Below are 12,098 nucleotides of genomic sequence, written 5' to 3' on the forward strand. Positions count from 1 at the left end.
TTCACCAGGCTCTTTCCAAGCACTCTCTTGGAAGCCAAGAGATCAAGCCATGGAGGGACCATAAGTTACGGTCCTTGAAGGCAGGAATAGAGACGAGAAGGGACATGTGGACACAGGGTGGGAAAGGCAGGTGGGATGAACTGGGAGAGCGGCACTGCCATATGCACTATCATGTGTGAAGTCAGGAGCTATGGGAAGCTGCTGTATAGCACAGGGAGCTCAGTTTCATGCTCTGTGATGACCTGGGGGGGTGGGATGTGGGGCAGGAAAGGAGGTCAAGAGGGAAGGGGTATATGTATACACACAGCTGATTCACTTTGTTTACAGCAGAAACTAACACAACATCATAAAGCAATGATACTCCAATAATAAAATAAAAAATAAAATTATGATCCCTGTATATAGTCCAGGGATAAGAAAAGCACATAGGAGAAGATCTAAGTTGGCCTAAGCTTCCCACCAGGTAATAAAAGCCATACAATTAGAGTCTAAGCCACCTGATGCTAAGAACTGAGTCATTTGAAAAGACCCTGATGCTGGGAAAGATTGAAGCGGGAAGAGAAGGAGACGACAGAGGATGAGCTGGTTGGATGGCATCATCGACTCAATGGACATGAGTTTGAGTAAACTCTGGGAGTTGCTGATGGACAGGGAGGCCTGGCGTGCTGCAGTCCATGGGGTCACAAAGAGTCGGACACGACTGAGCGACTGAACGGAACTGAACTGAGAGTCTAAGAATTAGGAAAAGCATCAAGGGGCTTTTGGAGGCTGGCCCTAAATGCCTTGGTTACATTTCATTGTAAGAGAGATCAGATCAGATTAGATCAGATCAGTCGCTCAGTCGTGTCCGACTCTTTTCGACCCCATGAATCGCAGCACGCCAGGCCTCCCTGTCCATCACCAACTCCCAGAGTTCACTCAGACTCACGTCCATCGAGTCAGTGATGCCATCCAGCCATCTCATCCTCTGTCATCCCCTTCTCCTCTTGCCCCCAATCCCTCCCAGCATCAGAGTCTTTTCCAATAAGTCAACTCTTTTCGTGAGGTGGCCAAAGTACTGGAGTTTCAGCTTTAGCATCATTCCTTCCAAAGAAATCCCAGGGCTGATCTCCTTCAGAATGGACTGGTTGGATCTCCTTGCAGTCCAAGGGACTCTCAAGAGTCTTCTCCAATACCACAGTTCAAAAGCATCAGTTCTTCGGTGCTCAGCCTTCTTCACAGTCCAACTCTCACATCCATACATGACCACAGGAAAAACCATAGCCTTGACTAGACGGACCTTTGTTGGCAAAGTAATGTCTCTGCTTTTGAATATGCTATCTAGGTTGGTCATAACTTTCCTTCCAAGGAGTAAGCGCCTTTTAATTTCATGGCTGCAGTCACCATCTGTAGTGATTCTGGAGCCCAGAAAAATAAAGTCTGACACTGTTTCCACTGTTTCCCCATCTATTTCCCATGAAGTGGTGGGACCGGATGCCATGATCTTCGTTTTCTGAATGTTGAGCTTTAAGCCAACTTTTTCACTCTCCACTTTCACTTTTATCAAGAGGCTTTTGAGTTCCTCTTAAGAGAGATAAGAGAGATAATTAAACATTTCATACGATGTTCCTTTTCAGCCTGAAAGAAGTATTCCAAAGTCAGAAAGAAAAAGAAAAAAAAAACAAAGTCAGAAAGAAAGTGGAGCCAATCTGGCAGCGGGAAGTCACTGACGATTTTGCCTAGGGAGCATAAGAGAGGTGTTTAGGAGGATGACTTTGGAAGCATATGTGGATAGAATGGGAGCCAAGAGACTGGGTAAGAGGGCACTGTGACATTCAGGCCGCTGTACACGGTGGTGGTGGGCACGGAGAATGGGAGAAATTGTAGGACACTATAAAGGTCGAGGGACCTGAGGGATTCAGGTACAGGTTACCTGAGGTTCTCTTACAGGGTCAGTTTAAGGAATTAGACAATTGCTCCTGGAATCCAAGGCCAGACTGTTGAGTTTTTGAACCAAGAGACATCTGAACTAGCAGAGCCCTTGGAGGTCATTGTGATAGACTGTATGTGGCTGCAAACTCTTGGACATTCCTTCTATTGCGAGGTGGAAACTTTGTCTCCTCTGCTTGGATCTGAGTGGGCTCTGTGACTGCTTGACCAGTAATAGCAGAGGGTGGAAGTTGCCTTGTCCCAATTTTTAGACTCAGACCTTGAGACACTGGCCATTTCCACTTTTCATCTGTTGGAATGCTCTTAGAACACAGCTACCATACTGTGAGGAAGCACAAGCAGCCCTGTGCAAAAGTCCACATGAAGACGTATCTTTTTTTTTTTTCTCTCTTCTTTTCTTTTTTTAAAAGATATCTGTATGAGATGACAGATGTTATAATAATTAATCTTATTGCAGTAATCATTTCATGATATCTATGTTGTTTTTTTGTTAAGTCTCTAAGTCATGTCTGACCCTTTGAGACCCCATGGACTATAGCCCCCCAGGCTCCTCTGTCCATGGTATTTCCCAGGCAAGAATACTGGAGTGGGTTGCCACTTCCTTCTCTACAGGACATCTATAACTCAACCATTATGCTCTACACCTTAAATTTATGTAAGGCTATAAATCACTGCAGATGGTGACTGCAGCCATGAAATTAAAAGACACTTACTCCTTGGAAGAGAAGTTATGACCAACCTAGATAGCATATTCAAAAGCAGAGACATTACTTTGTCAACAAAGGTCCGTCTAGTCAAGGCTATGGTTTTTCCTCTGGTCATGTATGGATGTGAGAATTGGACTGTGAAGAAAGCTGAGCACCGAAGAACTGATGCTTTTGAACTGTGGTGTTGGAGAAGACTCTTGAGAGTCCCTTGGACTGCAAGGAGATCCAACCAGTCCATTCTGAAGGAGATCAGCCCTGGGATTTCTTTGGAAGGAATGATGCTAAAGCTGAAACTCCAGTACTTTGGCTACCTCATGCAAAGAGTTGACTCATTGGAAAAGACTCTGATGCTGGGAGGGATTGGGGGCGGGAGGAGAAGGGGACAACAGAGGATGAGATGGCTGGATGGCATCACTGACTCGATGGACGTGAGTCTGAGTGAACTCCGGGAGTTGGTGATGGACAGGGAGGCCTGGCGTGCTGCGATTCATGGGGTCGCAAAGAGTCGGACACGACTGAGCGACTCAACTGAACTGAACTGAAGATGTCAATTATATGTCAATAAACCTGGGGGGAAAAAGGATCAAGCCTCTTGCTGGCAGCCCCAGAGGAGTTCCCAGCTGATCGTGAGCACAAGCTTGCCCACCAGGTGAGTGAAATATCTTGAAAGTAGATCATCCCATCTCAGTTATGCTTCCCCCGCTGACATTGCCTGCAGCAGAGATAAGCCATATTTGACAAGTCTCTTAAATTGCAGATTCACAGGCAAAACAACTGCTTCCTGTGGTTTTAGGCTGCTACAGTTCTGAGAGTGACCTGTCACACAGCAATAGATAAAGGAATGATCATCTACTAGAGGAGTGGCAAACACTGGCTACACTGACAAATTTGGGCCATCATGCATTTTTTAAGTCACATAATATAAGACAGACTGTTTTAACTGTAGTTAACTGTACAGTTCAGTGGTACAAAGTACATTCACATTGTCCTGCAACTCTCACCATCATCCATCTCCTGAATTTTTCACCTTCCTAAACTGAAACTCAGTCCCCATTAAATACTAACCCCTCATCCCCCACACTCCCCCTCCCCCACCCAGCCCCTGGCATCTATCAGTGTAATTTCTGACTCTATGAATTTGACTATTCTAGCTACCTTGTAGCACCACTTGTTTTTGTAAATAAAATGTTATTGAAACACAGCAATGCCCACTTGGTTCACAGATTATCTGTCTGCTTTCATGCTGCCGCTGCAGAGCTGAGTAATTGTGACAGAGACCCACGGCTCTAGAAGCCTAAAGTGTTTACTGTCTTGCCCTAAATGGACAAAGTTTGCAAACCCCTCATCTGGTATATTAGAAAGAGGCCCAAAGGGAAGAAGGCACTGCTCAAAGTTAACATACAAGTTAGGGACAGAAACCAAGACCAAAACTCAGGATTCTCTGATCCCACTTCTTTGCTAGTTACATCATTCCACTCAGGTTTAATAAGCACCTACTACATAGAAGGGTGGCGGTGAGGAGATACCCCTCGTCCAAGGTAAGGAGCAATGGCTGCGCTTTGCTGGAGCAGCCGTGAAGAGATACCCCACGCCCAAGGTAAGAGAAACCTAAGTAAGATGGTAGGTGTTGCAAGAGGGCATCAGAGGGCAAACACACTGAAACCATACTCACAGAAAACTAGTCAATCTAATCACACTAGGACCACAGCCTTGTCTAACTCAATGAAACTAAGCCATGCCTGTGGGGCAACCCAAGATGGGCGGGTCATGGTGGAGAGATCTGACAGAATGTGGTCCACTGGAGAAGAGAATGGCAAACCACTTCAGTATTCTTGCCTTGAGAACCCCATGAACAATATGAAAAGGCAAAATGATAGGATACTGAAAGAGGAACTCCCCAGGTCAGTAGGTGCCGAATATGCTACTGGAGATCAGTGGAGAAATAACTCCAGAAAGAAGGAAGGGATGGAGCCAAAGCAAAAAGAATACCCAGCTGTGGATGTGACTGATGATAGAAGCAAGGTCCGATGCTGTAAAGAGCAATATTGCATAGGAACCTGGAATGTCAGGTCCATGAATCAAGGCAAATTGGAAGTGGTCAAACAAGAGATGGCAAGAGTGAATGTCAACATTCTAGGAATCAGCGAACTGAAATGGACTGTAATGGTGAATTTAACTCAGATGGCCATTATATCTACTACTGCGGGCAGGAATCCCTGAGAAGAAATGGAATAGCCATCATGGTCAACAAAAGAGTCCGAAATGCAGTACTTGAATGCAATCTCAAAAACGACAGAATGATCTCTGTTCGTTTCAAAGGCAAACCATTCAATATCACAGTAATCCAAGTCTATGCTCCAACCAGTAACGCTGAAGAAGCTGAAGTTGAACGGTTCTATGAAGACCTACAAGACCTTTTAGAACTAACACCCAAAAAAGATGTCCTTTTCATTATAGGGGACTGGAATGCAAAAGTAGGAAGTCAAGAAACACCTGGAGTAACAGGCAAACTTGGCCTTGGAATACGGAATGAAGCAGGGCAAAGACTAATAGAGTTTTGCCAAGAAAATGCACTGGTCATAGCAAACACCCTCTTCCAACAACACAAGAGAAGACTCTATACATGAACATCACCAGATGGTCAACACCGAAATCAGATTGATTATATTCTTTGCAACCAAAGATGGAAAAGCTCTATACAGTCAGCAAAAATAAGACCAGGAGCTGACTGTGGCTCAGACCATGAACTCCTTATTGCCAAAATCAGACTTAAATTGAAGAAAGTAGGGAAAACCACTAGACCATTCAGGTATGACCTAAATCAAATCCCTTATGATTATACAGTGGAAGTGAGAAATAGATTTAAGGACCTAGATCTGATAGAGTGCCTGATGAACTATGGAATGAGGCTCGTGACATTGTACAGGAGACAGGGATCAAGACCATCCCCATGGAAAAGAAATGCAAAAAAGCAAGATGGCTGTCTGGGGAGGCCTTATAATTAGCTGTGAAAAGAAGAGAAGCGAAAAGCAAAGGAGAAAAGGAAAGATATAAACATCTGAATGCAGAGTTCCAAAGAATAGCAAGAAGAGATAAGAAAGCCTTCTTCAGCGATCAATGCAAAGAAATAGAGGAAAACAACAGAATGGGAAAGACTAGAGATCTCTTCAAGAAAATCAGAGATACCAAGGAAACATTTCATGCAAAGATGGGCTTGATAAAGGACAGAAATGGTATGGACCTAACAGAAGCAGAAGATATTAAGAAGAGATGGCAAGAATACACAGAAGAACTGTACAAAAAAGATCTTCACGACCAAGATAATCACGATGGTGTGATCACTGACCTAGAGCCAGACATCCTGGAATGTGAAGTCAAGTGGGCCTTAGAAAGCACCACTACAAACAAAGCTAGTGGAGGTGATAGAATTCCAGTTGAGCTATTCCAAATCCTGAAAGATGATGCTGTGAAAGTGCTGCACTCAATATGCCAGCAAATTTGGAAAACTCAGCAGTGGCCACAGGACTGGAAAAGGTCAGTTTTCATTCCAATCCCAAAGAAAGGCAATGCCAAAGAATGTTCAAACTACCACACAATTGCACTCATCTCACATGCTAGTAAAGTAATGCTGAAAATTCTCCAAGCCAGGCTTCAGCAATATGTGAACTGTGAACTTCCTCATGTTCAAGCTGGTTTTAGAAAAGGCAGAGGAACCAGAGATCAAATTGCCAGCATCCGCTGGATCATGGAAAAAGCAAGAGAGTTCCAGAAAAACACCTATTTCTGCTTTATTGACTATGCCAAAGCCTTTGACTGTGTGGATCACAATAAACTGTGGAAAATTCTGAAAAAGATGGGAATACCAGACCACCTGACCTACCTCTTGAGAAACCTAAATCAGGTCAGGAAGCAACAGTTAGAATTGAACATGGAACAACAGACTAGTTCCAAATAGGAAAAGGAGTACATCAAGACTGTATATTGTCACCCTGTTTATTTACCTTATATGCAGAGTACATCATGAGAAACGCTGGACTGGAAGAAACACAAGCTGGAATCAAGATTGCCGGGAGAAATATCAATAACCTCAGATATGCAGATGACACCACCCTTATGGCAGAAAGTGAAGAGGAACTCAAAAGCCTCTTGATGAAAGTGAAAGAGGAGAGTGAAAAAGTTGGCTTAAAACTCAACATTCAGAAAATGAAGATCATGGCATCCTGTCCCAGCACTTCATGGGAAATAGATGGGGCAACAGTGGAAACAGTGTCAGACTTTATTTTTCTGGGCTCCAAAATCACTACAGATGGTGACTGCAGCCATGAAATTAAAAGACACTTACTCCTTGGAAGGAAAATTATGACCAACCTAGATAGCATATTCAAAAGCAGAGACATTACTTTGCCAATAGAGGTCCGTGTAGTCAAGGCTATGGTTTTTCCCGTGGTCATGTATGGATGTGAGAGTTGGACTGTGAAGAAGGCTGAGCACCAAAGAATTGATGCTTTTGAACTGTGGTGTTGGAGAAGACTCTTGAGAGTCCCTTGGACTGCAAGGAGATCCAACCAGTCCATTCTGAAGGAGATCAGCCCTGGGATTTCTTTGGAAGGAATGATGCTAAAGCTGAAACTCCAGTACTTTGGCCACCTCATGCGAAGAGTTGACTCATTGGAAAAGACTCTGATGCTGGGAGGGATTTGGGGGCGGGAGGAGAAGGGGACGACAGAGGATGAGATGGCTGGATGGCATCACTGACTCGATGGACGTGAGTCTGAGTGAACTCCGGGAGTTGGTGATGGACAGGGAGGCCTGGCGTGCTGAGATTCATGGGGTCGCAGAGTCGGACACGACTGAGCGACTGATCTGATCTGATCTGATCTGATATAGTAGGCTTTAAAATGCTAGTGTCCAGATGATAAGGATCATGGCTGTACCCTTAAAGCATACGAGCAGGTAAGGAAATAACCACCTAGAAAAACCTATGGTAGGTGAGTACAACATAGGCAGAGCGAGCACTTTTCATTCCTGCTGTGGGGACAGGACTGAGTGGATTCAGCATGCACATGGTGACTAGAAAGAGCTCCTGGGTTCCTCCCCAGCATCTGGTCCCCCTTCTTCCAACAGCAGCACCCTAATTTCCCCTTAAAATGCCATTGTCATCCTGTCAGTTCGCATGGTTTGGGGTGGTGGGGGCGGTTGCTGACCTTGCCTTTTGCCTCCAGGCTTGGCTACTGTGCTTTGCTCTGCTCTGGGAATCCAGATGACACGCCTGCCAATGAAATTCTACCCTCAGACTTTGGCTGCAGCTTTCAGACAAAGAGGAATTCTTTCCCTGCTGTGGATAAGCTGGTGGCCTGGAGCCACTGGGGCCATCTCTGCCACCACAATGGGAAGATCTGGCCAGGACTTAAGCCCCCATAAGACGAAAGCAGAACCAGAAGCTAAAGAAAGGTTCCTTATGACACTGAATCAGATATAACTCTGGGCTCTTCTGTAGATGATAATAAGTTTCCTTTTTTCTTAAACCACATAGAATCTGTCGTTGTAACTAAACAATTCCAGCCACTATCGGTTTTTTCCCTAGGCAGCCACCACCCGGCACACGTCTGAATGCTTCCCTTCCCCACCCCATCTCAGCCACCAGCTATCTACATCCCCATCTTCCATCTAGGAATGCAAATTTCAGAAACAAATGGTGCCAAGGGCACAAGGGAGAGGAGCGGGGCCAAGTCTGATAATGAATTCCCATGCACTCTGTGAGCCATTTGGTGGTTATTCAAAAACCCATTCAATGTTTTTCTCCAGTGATGATAAGTACACTGTTCTTGGTATTGTGTCTGTCACCAGCTGAATGATAGTGATATTTCCACTTAGGATCTTGGTAGACTCGTGGCTCTGAAAATAATGTTTCTCAGAGAGAGATTAGCAGTGCAACAGATGTGTGTGAGCAGAATGCCCCCAGCCCCACCCAGCCGAGCAGCTGGCTGCCCGAGATTCGCTGCCCTCAGATTCGCTGAGGTCTGGACCCTATTATTTTCAGAGATTCCTGGCTTCAGAAGGCTTTTTCTTTCCCTTTGAAATGGGGTCTGCCTCCTGAAATTGGTGTCTCCCATGTGGGCAGTATGCAGCTGGGAAGGAAGTGGTTAGCAGTGCAATGGGGGACTTCCCTGGTAGCCCAATGGCTAAGACTCCACCATCCCAATGCAGAGGGCCCAGGTTCAATCCCTGATCAGGGAACTAAGGTCCCATGTGCCACAACTAAGAATTTACATGCCTGAACAAAGATGGGAGATCCCACATGCTGCAACTAAGACCTGGTGTAGCCAATAAATAAAGAAATCCAGTATTCTTGCCCGAAAAATACCATGGACTGAAGAGCCTGATGGGCTACAGTCCAAATGGTCACAAAGAGTCCAACACAACTGAGGGACTAAGCGCGTGCATGTGCGCGCGTGCGCGCACACACACACACACACACAAATATTAAGCAAGATGATGGGTTGGCTCAGATCTTGGATCTCTACACCTGCTGCTTCAGAATTTCCTGGGGAGCTTTCTGAAAGTGCCTCTTCCAGTCCCCATTCCCTGCAAGATTCTTAATCAGTAGGTCTGGGAGCTAACCTGATATTTATCAAGGTGTCTGATTCCAAAGGGCAGCCTTGATGCAGAATCATAGGTATGAGATGTCCAGAGGCCAGCGTTCCTCTGTTTCCTCTTTGGGAGGGCCCTCTTCTTCCAGCCTTTAAGGTCCCTCGTGGGAACCCTCCCAGAGTAACTTTTGTGAGATCAGATGGTGTAGGGAGCAATAGTAGAGACCACTGATGTAGTGAAACCCTGTAACTTCCAAATAAGAACCAGAAAGGCCAAATGAATTTCCAAAGATCACACAGCAAGTCTACAGATTAACCAGGGTACAAACCAGGGAGGCTAAACATAGAAAGCTCTCCTGGGCCTGGTTTCCCACGCTGAATTATGGATGGGGGTGATATCCCCTGATTGGGCTTCCCAGGTGTTTCAGAGGTTAAAGAATCCACCTGCCAATGCAGGAGATGCAGGAGATGTGGGTTTGATCCCTGGGTCTGGAAGATCCCCTGGAGGAAGAAATGGCAACTCACTTCAGTATTCTTGCCAGGATAATCCCATGGACAGAGGAACCTGGCGGGTTACAGTCCATGGAGTCACAAAGATTTGGACAGCACTGAGCAACTGAGCACACAGATATGCTATCCTCTGATTACCACACTCAGCCTCCAGTGCAGACTCAGCAGCCTTTTTCTCCATCCTCATAAGAGAGGGGAAGCTGCCAACTGAGGCAGGGGTAGAGAGGGGCTTCTCTCAGTTCCTCACTCCCAAGCACAAGCTTTGGGCTCTGCAGAAGTTGCTTGGAATTTAACATGCATCTCACCAGCATCTATAAGTAAACTTTCCTTTCCTCTTCCAGCCTGGGGTGGTTCTGTATGGTGGATATGCCCCTCTACCTCCATCCCTCCTCCTTTCTTAAGCTGCTACTCCTGCTGCTGCTGCTGCTGCTGCTGCTGCTAAGTCGCTTCAGTCATGTCCGACTCTGTGTGACCCCATAGACGGCAGCCCACCAGGCTCTGCCATCCCTGGGATTCTCCAGGCAAGAACACTGGAGTGGGTTGCCATTTCCTTCTCCAATGCATGAAACTGAAAAGTGAAAGTGAAGTCGCTCAGTGGTGTCTGACCCTCAGTGACCCCATGGAGTGCAGCCCACCAGGCTCCTCCATCCGTGGGATTTTCCAGGCAAGAGTACTGGAGTGGGGTGCCATTGCCTTCTCCGAAGCTGCTACTTCTAGTACTCCATAAAGCCACACCACCACTTAGAATCGGCTCTTTCCAGGCCAGTGTGTCAGCAAGCATGAGTGATGGAGCCCACAGACCATTGTTCAGAGGAGGATGGTAGTGAGTCAGCAGGAGAGACTTTCCAGGCTGGCTGGGAGGTAGAATAATGACACCTTTGCTCCGGCTTCCTAAAAATAGAACAGATGGAGAAGGCAATCATCTAGGGATAAGTCCTAGGAATCCAGTGCCCTAGGCACTTGATCAGTTAGGTTATAATTCACCATAGGACGCTAGCTTCTGGTTTGCCCTCTGGGAATTGAAGAGTTGTTTCAGGCCATTCGAGGTGGAGCTTCTGAGCCTTTGGGGGGTTTCAGGAACTTTCAGGATGCGATATAAACCACAGAACACTCCATACCCAAGATTCATATACACATTTATTCAAACATTCCCTAGAGTTTCAGGGACTCATGGAATCCCGGACACTCAGTCATGGGCTCTAGCAAAGAATTCCTTTTCTACAGACTTTAATGTTCATTAAGTCTATGAAACATATTTCTTCCAAATTCTCCCTTCCTTCTGCTTCATAAAACCAAACCTTTTCTTCTTTTTTGTTGTCATTTATTCATAAAACACTTACCAAGTGCTCTCCAGCTCCTTGGGGGGACTTTGAGCATTCCTGGGACTAGGGGAGAGGAGGCCTGTCCCTTGCGGTGTTTGCAAGAAGGGCCAAGGTCTTGGAGATGCAGAGGCACTGAAGAAGTGATGGCCAAGGGGAAACAGATGGTCAGAGTTGGCTGGCTTCAAAGCCCAGAAGCCATTCTCCATTCTCCACCCTCCATCCCTTCCCCTGGGATGTTGTAAGGGCAGAGATCCCTCTTCCAACCCTAGGAAGAGTCATGTTTGTCTTAGGCACCCTGGAAATCCCATCCCTCTATGTGAGTATTCTTGGCCCCAGTACTGGTCAAAGAGACCTGTGTGTGTGTGTGTGTGTGTGTGTATAAAACTGATCCACATTTCTGTACATTATAAATAACCTATATTTTCATTAAAAAAATACACATTGAATTTTTTAAAATTGCTTTGGGAGGTTGGTATGAGGATTTCTGCCTAATTGCTATGACCATCTTGTGACTTCAAGACGACAAGAGTGAAAATGAAAAAAACTTACAGTTTAGGAAGGAGGAACAAAAAGGCAAGAAGAGACTGGGCTCCCGAAGGATCTCACTGGGCCTCCGACTGGCCCTGGATCCTCAGATTCTGAGTCTTCTTATGAAGCGAGATAATAAGTGTGTATTTAATTTAAGGTACTACTGGATGAGTTTTAACAGAAAACATTCCTGATGCCAGGGAACAGTCGGGGTCTTCAGTAGGAGTATGAACCTTGTCAACCACCAGGGCTCAGAGAAGGAAGTGATCTACTCTAGTTGGAGGTGAAGGAGGGGATTAAGGGAGACTCGAAGCAGGTGGCAGCTTTGGGTCAAGTCAAAAAGGATTGCTTCTTCTTTTTCTTTTTTTGGATGAGGTTGAAATGACTAGTGACAGATGAAAAGGTGGATAAGAGAGGAGAAGTGTCCAGAGTGCAGTTGCCTTTGTCCCCATGGAGACGGGATGAGCCACGCTCTTAGCACATAGATATGTTCACCGACTGAGAAGATCCCC

Source organism: Bos grunniens, chromosome 8, assembly GCF_055505025.1.
Source record: "Bos grunniens cultivar Pamir isolate PY7600 chromosome 8, Bosgru_T2T1.0, whole genome shotgun sequence".
Classification (NCBI taxonomy): domain Eukaryota; kingdom Metazoa; phylum Chordata; class Mammalia; order Artiodactyla; family Bovidae; genus Bos; species Bos grunniens.